Source organism: Protopterus annectens, chromosome 8.part0 (assembly GCF_019279795.1).
Source record: "Protopterus annectens isolate FY-2018-M chromosome 8.part0, PAN1.0, whole genome shotgun sequence".
Lineage (NCBI taxonomy): Eukaryota > Metazoa > Chordata > Ceratodontiformes > Protopteridae > Protopterus > Protopterus annectens.
In genome coordinates this window covers 1,786,705,442-1,786,715,678 of record NC_056741.1, presented here as the reverse complement: position 1 = coordinate 1,786,715,678, position 10,237 = coordinate 1,786,705,442, and the positions used below count along the sequence as shown (strand labels likewise).

Sequence of the window (10,237 nt, the reverse complement as noted above, 5' to 3'; positions counted from 1 at the left end):
CTTCAATCAGGACTGGTGTTGATTCGAACAGACAACACTACAGTCATGTGGTACATCAACAAGCAAGGGGGAACCCATTCTTATCCATTGTGCAGACAAGCAATGCTAGTATGGGAAACTGCTTTAAAACTGCACATCACTCTTCGAGCACAGTTTCTGCCAGGAGCACAAAATTCTTTAGCAGATGTTCTGAGCAGACAGATTGTGGATCCTCGCGAATGGAAGTTGGATCATCAGGTGTTTCTGCAGTTGGCCATGGCTTGGGGAACTCCAGACATAGATCTGTTCGCTTCTCCTCTGACTTATCAACTGCCAAAGTTTTGCACAAGGCTATTTCATCCAAAGCCTGGAAAATAGATGCACTATCCTTCAGCTGGAGAAACCTGCACGTGTATGCCTTTCCTCCTTTGCCTCTTCTTCCAAAGGTATTGTTGAAAGTCAGGAGGGAAATGCCTCGCATGATTCTGATAGCACCAGATTGGCCTCGACAACATTGGTACCCTCTCTTAAGGAGTTTAATTCATGGGACACCTTGGTCATTACCACAGTTTCCTCACTTATTGACTCAGGAGGACAATCATTTTCTCAATATCAGGGTGCAATCTCTTTACCTGACAGCCTGGAGAATTCAGTTTTGAGGAAGGAAGGCCTGCAGCTTCCACAACAAGTTTTGGATGTTCTTTTGGAAGCCGGGCGTCCTACTACTCGGAAAGTTTATGCTGATAAATGGAAGAGATTTTTTCTTTGGAGTGCAGCTCACGGCTTTGATGTTAAATTGCCTAACTTGAGTTGTATTTTGCAATATTTGACTGTTTTGTTAGACAAGGGATTGTCTTTCTCTTCTGTTAAAGTGCATGCTGCAGCTATTTCTGCTCACTATGAATGTGACCCTCCTTTGTTTTCTCGTCCATTGGTTAAACAGTTTCTTAGAGGGGCAAGGAATATAAGACCCCCATGAAGAGCTCCCACTCCAGCCTGGGATCTTAATTTTGTTTTGGAGAAGCTGACTCTGCCTCCATTTGCACCTGCAGCTACAGCTGAGTTGAAGTTGTTGTCTTGGAAGACTGCTTTTTTGTTGGCTGTTACTTCTACTCAAGGGTCTCTGAATTACAGGCCCTCATGGCAGTAGAACCATTTCTGATTTTTCACAAGGACAGAGTTTCCTTACGTACTAATCCTACTTTTATGCCTAAAGTAATTTCATATGTGGCACTGAACCAATCTATACATTTGCCTACTTTTTCTGCTGACCCCCAAAATAAAGGGGTGAAAGTTTTGCATTCTTTGGATGTGCATAGGCATTTAAGATATTATTTGAGCAGAACCACAGAGTTCAGAAGATCTCAACAGTTGTTTGTTTCTTTTGCTTTGACTTCACAAGGGAAAGCTGTTTCAAAACACACTATCTCCAAGTGGATTGGCCATTGTATTGCTTATGTTATTCTCATCATGGGAAAGATGTTCCTGCTGGGATCAGGCCTCACTCTACTAGGGCTACGGCCACCTCTACTGCTTTTTTGAGAGGGGTAGCTGCTAAGGACATTTTGGAGGCAGCTACTTGGAGTTCTGTACATACATATGCTGAGCATTATCATTTACCTCTTTATTCTAGGTCTAGGGCTGGGTTTGCCACTGCTATTCTACAGGGCATGTTAGCAGCTCCTAATTCTATTTAGTTGGCCATCCTCCCTGTTTTCCGTTGCTCTGGGATTCTACCCATATGTCAGGACTGCAGCAATGGTAGACGAAGAACATAGTACAGTTTTGTACCTACCATAAATGTAGATGTTCGAGGATATCCATTGCTGCAGTCCAGGTTTCCCTCCCTCCTACCCCCTTATTTAGGTTTGGGTTTTGGGTGGTGTTTTTTGCATTCTGACGTCTGAGGCAAGAAAGACTGAGGGTATGGCGTCGGTCATGCGCATTTGTACTGGCACATACTGATGTCAGCCTCGAGCGCCATGACCGACGCCAGATTCTAGCCCTTTGGTATTCGGGCCGATGGTGGACAGCGGAATACCCATATGTCAGGACTGCAGCAATGGATATCCTCGAACATCTACATTTATGGTAGGTACAAAACTGTACTATTTCAGCTTTCCAGCCCCCCCCCCCCCCCCAAAAAAAAAAAGTATTTTCCGATGTCGGCCTTAAAAAAGTGGTCATTACGACTGTTGACGTGATCACAGAAAACTCGGTCAGACATAATTTAAGAAAAATAAGGGTATCAGTAACCCACTTTCTAGTCTAAAAAAAAACATGTTCTTTTCCGATGTTGGGCTGATAACAGGAAAAAAAAAACATCAAACTGCTCATTGGCAGTGTTGCCCTGATAACGGAAAAGTACCACAAATTCTTTAGTAACAATGCACACCTGGAAGCTTCTGCTACAACACAGAAGCCTTACATAATTAAGAGACCTAAAAATAATGAAAGTTGTAACTGTCATCCGAGGCTGTGCGGTGAACAATGCAAAGTACGCATTAACTGCATACCTCTCAATGCAAGAAACATGGACAAAGCCAGAAAGAATGGGGTACAAAAGCCCCAAAACACAGACAGAATGTAAGTATTGCTCCTGGAGTTGCATTATTATGTCTTTTCTGAAGAATATAAAGTCTGAAACTCAAATATCTGTGTCTGTCACTATTTAAAACAAAACGTGCACAATTTATTAAATGCAAGTGAACTATTGATAAGCTGAGGAACATACAATTAAAAACAAAAAACAACCACATTGTCAAATACTTAAACGGTTAGGGAAGGAGCAACGCGTCGTATTGAACGGAAATGACGTTTTCCTTCCCACAAACATTAACAGGGACCGTGAGACAGCGGTAAGAAAATATATTCTAAACGTAATAGTGTGTTTGATGCGGTCTGTAAAGATATGGTGATGCTGCCGCAACCGTTAAAGAGAATACAGAGAGTTATGTGTTGTAAGTTCTGTGCATACATCTGGAAGTATAAATAGCAGCAAGGTAATTAGGGAATTCATGAATACTTCCGGAAGTGTAGATACTGGCAATGCAACTGTGGTGAGTTGAGGGACCCTTCTGGAAGTATAAAACAGACAGTTGAGCGCCACTTCCGGAAGTATGAATAGTGGAAGTGTAACTGATGTGTTGGATGTCACTTTTGGTAATTATATTGTACAGTCGTACAAATTTGTACAGGAAGTTTTTCTTGAGCTAGAATTTTCAAGTTGTTTCCTTATTGTATGTACATTCTAACTTTATTCACACAAATGGTTAATATTTCTTTCTGTTGTGTATGAACAACAGAACTTCATTTCCCAGGATTTGGGTTGGGGAGGGAATGTTGTTACAAGTCACCCCCACCTACCATAATAAGAAAAAAGAGAGGGAGGAATTAAAATAGTCGCTACTTGCAAAGCTTGAAAACCACATCAGTTTTAGTGTATGGTGTTCATGCGATATTGTACTGTACTGGCTCTTTCAGTTTTGGGCAGGAGTGGGCGTGGTCCGGATGATTGACGTTCGAACCTGAATATGAAATTAGGAATGGTTAAAAAAATTGATGTTGCCTCTTGTTGGCAGACATCCCAGTATAACTGACAGTGTAACTGAAAGCAAATGAACTGGGATTGAAAGCTTAACAACCTTGATGTGCAGTTCTCCCCAGCACTTCATTAGTGTTTATAAGGGTTGGAGAAGATCCCCACCAACCATTCTTCCCAGAATTACTTCTCAACTGCTTAGCGCACTTAGTTTGGACAAAGTCTAAAATAATGGGGGTGACAAAGGCCCAAAAATAGAGACACATTTTAAATATTGCTCCATAGCAGGGACTGTGTTATCCTGCATTTTTTGAAGGAAATTAAGCATGGCATTTAAAATGTATGTCATTATTAAGTGATGTCAAGCCTCAGTGATCTGCCTGAAAACTATTAGGAATGGAGCAAAAATATGAGGTGAAAATCTGGACAGTTGAGAGGTATGCGTCCTTTCCGCTGATGGGTCAACCATTTATTGTTTGATAAAATTAAAATTGGTAGTGAAGGAATCACTATATATATTTCATTTTTACTCTGTGATAATGCACTTAATAATGTATTACTCATTATTACTTGGCTACCCTGTGCTAAAAATATGGACTGAATGTAGATGCCAAAAATTGCATTATTGTATCCTTTGGGAAGTCATATATTGCAGGGAACTACCACATTGACAAAACACCCCTAAGAGTTGACCCAGTTGTTTGGGATTTGGGAATTTAAGTGAACAATGACCTAACTTTTGACCAGCATATGCCTGTTGTAAGAAAGCCTTTCTGTATTGCACATATCATAAACAAAGGGATTGTGTCTAGCTCTGGGAATTTCATTGTCCCCTTTTATTCAGCCCTCATTAAGCTAGTCATTGGCAATGATGCCCCATTTTGCATGCATCTCTCCAGACACATGCAACAACAGGAACGCTCACAGAAATACCTTACTAAAAGGATTCAGTGCCTAAACAACATCCCCTTATATGGAACGATTTAATATCCTGTCCCTATACTTAGTATCCTACAAACTAAGAGGTGACCTGTGACTGGCATACAAGGCATCCTCTGACACAATACTGATGGATTTATTAGATGTCATCAAGGCAAATGGCATCAGAAGTACTCAGTTTAGAAATCTAAATCTTTTCTGGAACAGAACGGTTTGGAGGGACAGGTAAATCTCAAATAGGATACCGCTGTTGTGGAACAGACTCCTGTTCCTCATAAGACAGAGTTCATCCATGTCCATATTTAAGCACAACTTGTATCTATGAATGGGAAACAGCAAATTTACCCCAGGATGGCCAGAGACAACTTCTAAATGCTTTATCTCATGCAGGGTCATCTCAAACTATCTATGGTATGATCTTGGATATTCTCACTGTTGTAGGGAGTACAGTAATGACTTGTATCATTAATATTTTATATGTTAAGCAATAAGCAAGCAATAATGCTGAACAAGGTATGCCTTATTGGGGAAGTAATGACCACCCAGGCTGGAATGGAACTAGTTCCCAAATAACACACACCCTGGAGGACATTATTGCTCCTAGAGAAAAGGCTTTCTTTAAAAAAAATATTACTGTGTACTTTTTTTGTATTTTTGATGTTAAAATCGTTCCCACACCTAATGTTTCAACTTTGCTGCAGTATATGTAATTGTTATAGGAAGTATTTTACATCCAAAATGTAAGATGTTATGTAGTCCAATCTCGCCTACATTCTTACCTGTGGGTTCGGAGCCGAATGTCGGCTCCGACTCGGCCAAAAGTTTTCTAGCTCGACGTCTTTCTATTGGCTGGGCTAAGATGGTATCCCATGTTGCACTGCTCTATATCCCCAGATCTCGTTTGCCGCTCGTGTAGCTCTGATGTGGTCTCGCTCTTGGCTGTGGCTAAGTACCCTTTTTCTTCATTGTAGAGAATTGGTTTAAAACAAAAAGCTATTTTAATAGCTATTGTGTGTTCTGGTCTTGTATGGTAAAAAAGTTTTGTGTTTGATCATTTTTTCTGTAGTATCCCCTAGCTGTTTCCAACGGGCTAGGCCCGTTTCAGTTAGAGGACCTAGTCTGTCCCTTGCTTCCTTGTGTTATATTTCTTTATAGGTCTAAAACCGTTTAAATTAGAGGTTTTAGTCTTCCCCTCCTGTGTTGTGCAAAAGAATCATTTTAGTTAGAGATCTTGAGGGGTTTTTTGTTTGTGGTAGTGTTTTTCCCGCCTTGTGACTGTTTTACCGTTAGTACTGTTGTCATTTATTTTTGTCTTTGGTGCTTTGTGGTAGCTAACTATGTCTAAAGATTCTAAGGAGCATAAGCCCTCTGGCTTCAAGAAATGCTCTAGGTGTAACTATAAAGTGTCCATTACAGATGGACATTCTGTCTGTGTGTATTGTCTGGGAGCAATCCATCTCCAGGAGTCGTGCAGTTTCTGTCACTCATTTAGTTCGAGAGTTCTTCAGGAAAGGAAGAATAAGTTGATTTTGAAGGGACTTCTGAAACCCTCCTTCGAGGAGGGTCTGGAAACTGCTTCCAGCTCCAAGACAAAATCTTCAAAATCAAAAAAGAAATCTCCAGCTCCATCAGTCTCCTCAGAGCCACTGGATAAAATAGCAAAGTCTGCTTCGACATCCTCGGCTCCATTGTCCTCGGGACCACAGGAAGTGTCTGTGGTTATGGAACCGGCATCGGCTCCGAATAGGTTCCAAAATTATTGGAGCCGATCACCTAGCATTAGGCCAGCATTACCTCCTCGCAAGTCCCCTTCGGAGAGGAGGTCTCGATCTCCCTCCTTATCCTCTAAATCCTTCAGGACCTTATCAAATGTGGACGTCGATAGAGTGGTGCAGAGACTCCTTCAGTCACCCGTTTTGGCTAAATTGTTCTCGGCTCCGACCCAGTTGGCTCCGGAGCCCATCCTTCAACCTGCTTCGATACTTCCTCCTCCGAGCGTATCTCGGCTTTCGAGCCGGAGTTCTCGGCTCCGTGTGATGTCCCTAGGTCGGTTCCGACAGCCCCTCCTAGCTTATCGGGGCCGACGTCTGCTCCGACCCCGTCGGCTCCTTCCACGGCTTTCAGGACTCAGGATTCTTCGGTCGGACCCGAGAGAGAGGCTTTGGGGCACCTATCGGTTCCTAGTCTCCCTCTCGGTGCTTCGGCGCAGGGAAGTCTGACTCCTGTTGTGGTTTCGGAGGCTGGTCGTTCCTCGAACTCAGGGGGACCGGCCTTTGAAGCCACGCAGAGTGCGCTGGCCAGGTCTTCAGCGACATCATGCAGGTCGGTCACTCTGTCCCCTACTACACCGGTGCAGGTCTCTGATCGCCATCTATCTCTAGACAGCGGAGACCCAAGGCCTCAGGGTACCCCCATGAGTGGTCCCCACAGAGTCCTTGCCTGAGGAGCCACCCAGAAAGAAGACGTGCAAGAGGAAGCACATAGATTCCCAGGACGTGTCTCTCACATCTGACACCGACCTCGATGAATCGAACGGGTCCCCCAAGTCATCCTCTGAGGATGTTTCTTTCTCTGACATCCTAGAGATTTTGAAACAGAGGTGACTGGCCATCCAAAGCCCCCTCCGAGGAGGAGTCTGTCTTCCTGCTGGCCTTTGGTGCTCAGCCCTCCGCCTTCTGGGTATCTCCACCCTTCGACAGGCTTCTGGATTTGGTTTGTCGAAGGGTGTGGGAGACACCTGACCCTGTGGAACCAGTCCCCAGGAGACCAAATAAATTTTTGTCTGCTCCTCCTGGTAAGGAATTTCTGTCCAAAGGAGTCCCTGTGGATGCCATGGTGGTGGCAGCGACCACTCAGAAGGAATTAGCCGAGTCTTCTTCCACCGTCCATCCTCCTAACAAGGAGTCTAGGACCATGGACCAGTACGGGAAGCGTACCCTTTCTTCAGCGACCTTTACCTTACGGTCACTGAATTATTTATCTCATCTTACACGGCTCCAGAGAGATCTCATGAAGGAGCTTGGAGATACTCTCACGGGTAACGTTTCTGAGGCGGTGACCCAGACGGTTAACGCTCAGATGTCTACCCTCAATTCCATCGTTAACTCCTCCATGAGGCTGATCTCATATGCAGCCGATGGAGCGAGTAGGGCAGCAAGTTCAGGAGTTGCTCTTAGGAGACAGGCCTGGATGCGCCTTTGTCATTTCGTGGAGGCCTTCAAGTCTTCATTCACCGACGCCCCTTTCGATGGTTCCTCTTTGTTCGGAAGCATGGTGAAAGACGCCCTCACCAGGTGCGAGCAGGATGGAAAAACTCTGTCTGCTGTAGGGGTCTGTTTTTCCCTTCCCTCTAGGCTTTATCCAAAGGCCCAGAGGGGTGGCAAGATGTGGTTCAAGAAATCACAGAGGTTTTTTCTCGGAGCACAAGGTGAGCCCCCCTCCAGAGGCAGAGGAAGGGGGGTGGTTATTCAGGGAGACACCGCCCTAGAGGCAGAGGAGGCCCCGCAACTCGGGAGACTGTGATTCCTTTCGTGGTTCTCCCTACCGCTGCTCCTGATGGGAGGCCCGACTGTGCGTTTCCGGAGCCAGTCGGGGGTCGAATCTCGTTATACCCGGAGGCCTGGCAAAACATCACCCAGGACCAATGGGTTCTACGAATAATTTCTGGAGGATATGTTATCCCCTTCTCATCAGATCCCCTTCCAATCAAGAAAATCCCGGATGTTCCACCCAGTGAAAGGGATTACGCAGCTTCAGAAGTTTCAAAGCTGCTAGGGAAAGGAGCCATCCAACATGTCCCCTCAGACCAGATCGGATTAGGGACTTACTCAAGATTCTTTTTGGTGCCGAAAAGGACAGGGGACCTGACACCAATATTAGATCTCAGCCAGTTGAACACCCACGTACAAAAGTCCAAGTTCCGAATGGTCACATTGCAGTCTATTCTCCCATTGTTGGGAAAAGAAGTGTGGATGTGCTTCATCGACCTCAAGGATGCTTACTACCACATCAAGATGAACAGGGCATCCAGAAGTCACCTATGCTTCCGGCTTGGATCCAGTCATTTCCAGTTTCGAGCCCTGCCTTTTGGTCTCACCACAACCCCCAGGGTGTTTACCAAATGCATGGCAGTGGTGACTGCTCACTTGAGACGTCAGGGATTCCAGGTGTTTCCATATCTGGATGACTGGCTCCTTACTGCCACCACCAGGCATCTACTGATTCAGACCAGGGATGCTACTATAAACCTATGTCAACAGCTGGGTATCACATTGAACTGGGAAAAATCTGCCTTGTTGCCCTCACAGTGTGTCACTTTTATAGGTGTAGAACTAGATACCATCCTCATGCGGGTGTTTCTACCACAGGAAAGAATCGGAGTCCTACAACAACAAGTTCATGCCCTGCTTCCCCTGAGAAGAGCAAAGGCAAGATGGGTCCTCCAACTATTGGGGACAATGGCTAACAATTGTGTTAGTCCCTCTGGCAGGGTTACATATGAGACTCCTTCAGTGGCTTCTTTTTGCCCAGTGGTCTCTCCAACGTCTTCCACTTTCTTACCCTATTCTTCTCACGGACAGATACAAACAGGATCTCAGTTGGTGGCTTCGCACCGACAATCTGATTGCTGGAAAGCCCTTTGTTCCTATGCCCCCAATTGTCACGGTGACCACGGATGCCTCCCAGATGGGGTGGGGGGGGGGGCATTATCTAGGCAGGATAGTCCAAGGCACGTGGCAAGAACACTAGATGCATCTGCATATCAATGTCCTGGAGATGAGAGCTGTGCTGCTAGCATTGCAAGCACTTCAGAGTTTTCTTCCTCTCGGGACTATTGCAATCCATTCAGACAATATGTCAGTGGTGTGGTATCTGAACAAGCAGGGAGGAACCAAGTCCTATCCCCTCTGCAGAGAGGCCATGCGAGTGTGGCAGTTAGCAGTGTCTTCCCAACGTTTTCTGGTGGCAACGCACATTCCGGGGAAGTCCAGTGTGATCGCAGACAGGCTGCTCTGATGCCTTACGAGTGGTCCCCGAACTATCAAGTTGCGGAACAGATCTTCCGCAGGTGGGTTCAGCCTTGCTGCGACCTTTTTGCCAGCCCCCTCGATGCCAAATGCAGCAGCTACTTCACGTTGATCCCCCCTCAGGGGGAGTCACCCAGGGACGCTCTAGTCCATGATTGGCCCTCCGGTCTACTATATGCCTTCCCTCCAGTTCCCTTACTGTCAAAGGTTATTCAGAAAGTGCAAGCCTTGGGAAGCAGAATGATTCTGATTGCTCCACACTGGCCTCGTCAAATTTGGTTCCCCTTTCTCCATCCCTATCTCATGGACGCTCCTTGGATTCTGCACCCACAGCCAGACTTACTGACACACGTCAGGACAGCTCCATCCCTCTCTTCGGACCTTCCGGTTGACAGCCTGGCTACTCCACTTCCGTTATTAGTTAGGCTTCATCATTTCTCACCGGAGTGGTTCATATTTTATCTTCTTCTCATAAGCCTTCCTCCAGGAAGATTTACTACAGCAAATGGAAGAGGTTTTCAATCTGGGCTCATACCTAAAAGATTGATCCGTACACGGCTTTAATTTCGTCTGTATTGGAGTTCTTGTCTATGCTCTTTAACCAGGGTTCAACGGCCGCAACCATTAAAGTCCAATTGGCGGCAATTTCTACCTTTCATTTCACTAACGGGCCTAGTCTGATGGCTCATAGACTCTGTACGGCTTTTCCGAAGGGCACTCTGTTACTTCGTCCTCCGGTATCAGAACCTGT

The 10,237-nt window shown here is 45.4% G+C and overlaps 1 protein-coding gene across 2 annotated transcripts in view; it reads left to right on the top strand.

Annotated features, from left to right (window-relative positions):
- Positions 1–2,752: 2,752 nt before the first annotated feature.
- The window catches only part of SDR42E1 (short chain dehydrogenase/reductase family 42E, member 1), a 94,877-nt gene continuing 87,392 nt past the window's right edge, over positions 2,753–10,237 (top strand). The window contains exon 1 of one of the 2 annotated variants that reach the window (XM_044081287.1): positions 2,753–2,837. The gene's annotated coding sequence lies outside the window, so the exon portion shown is untranslated. Of the gene's footprint in view, positions 2,838–2,858; positions 2,940–10,237 lie in introns of those variants that run through there. The other variant, XM_044081288.1, reaches the window with a different exon arrangement.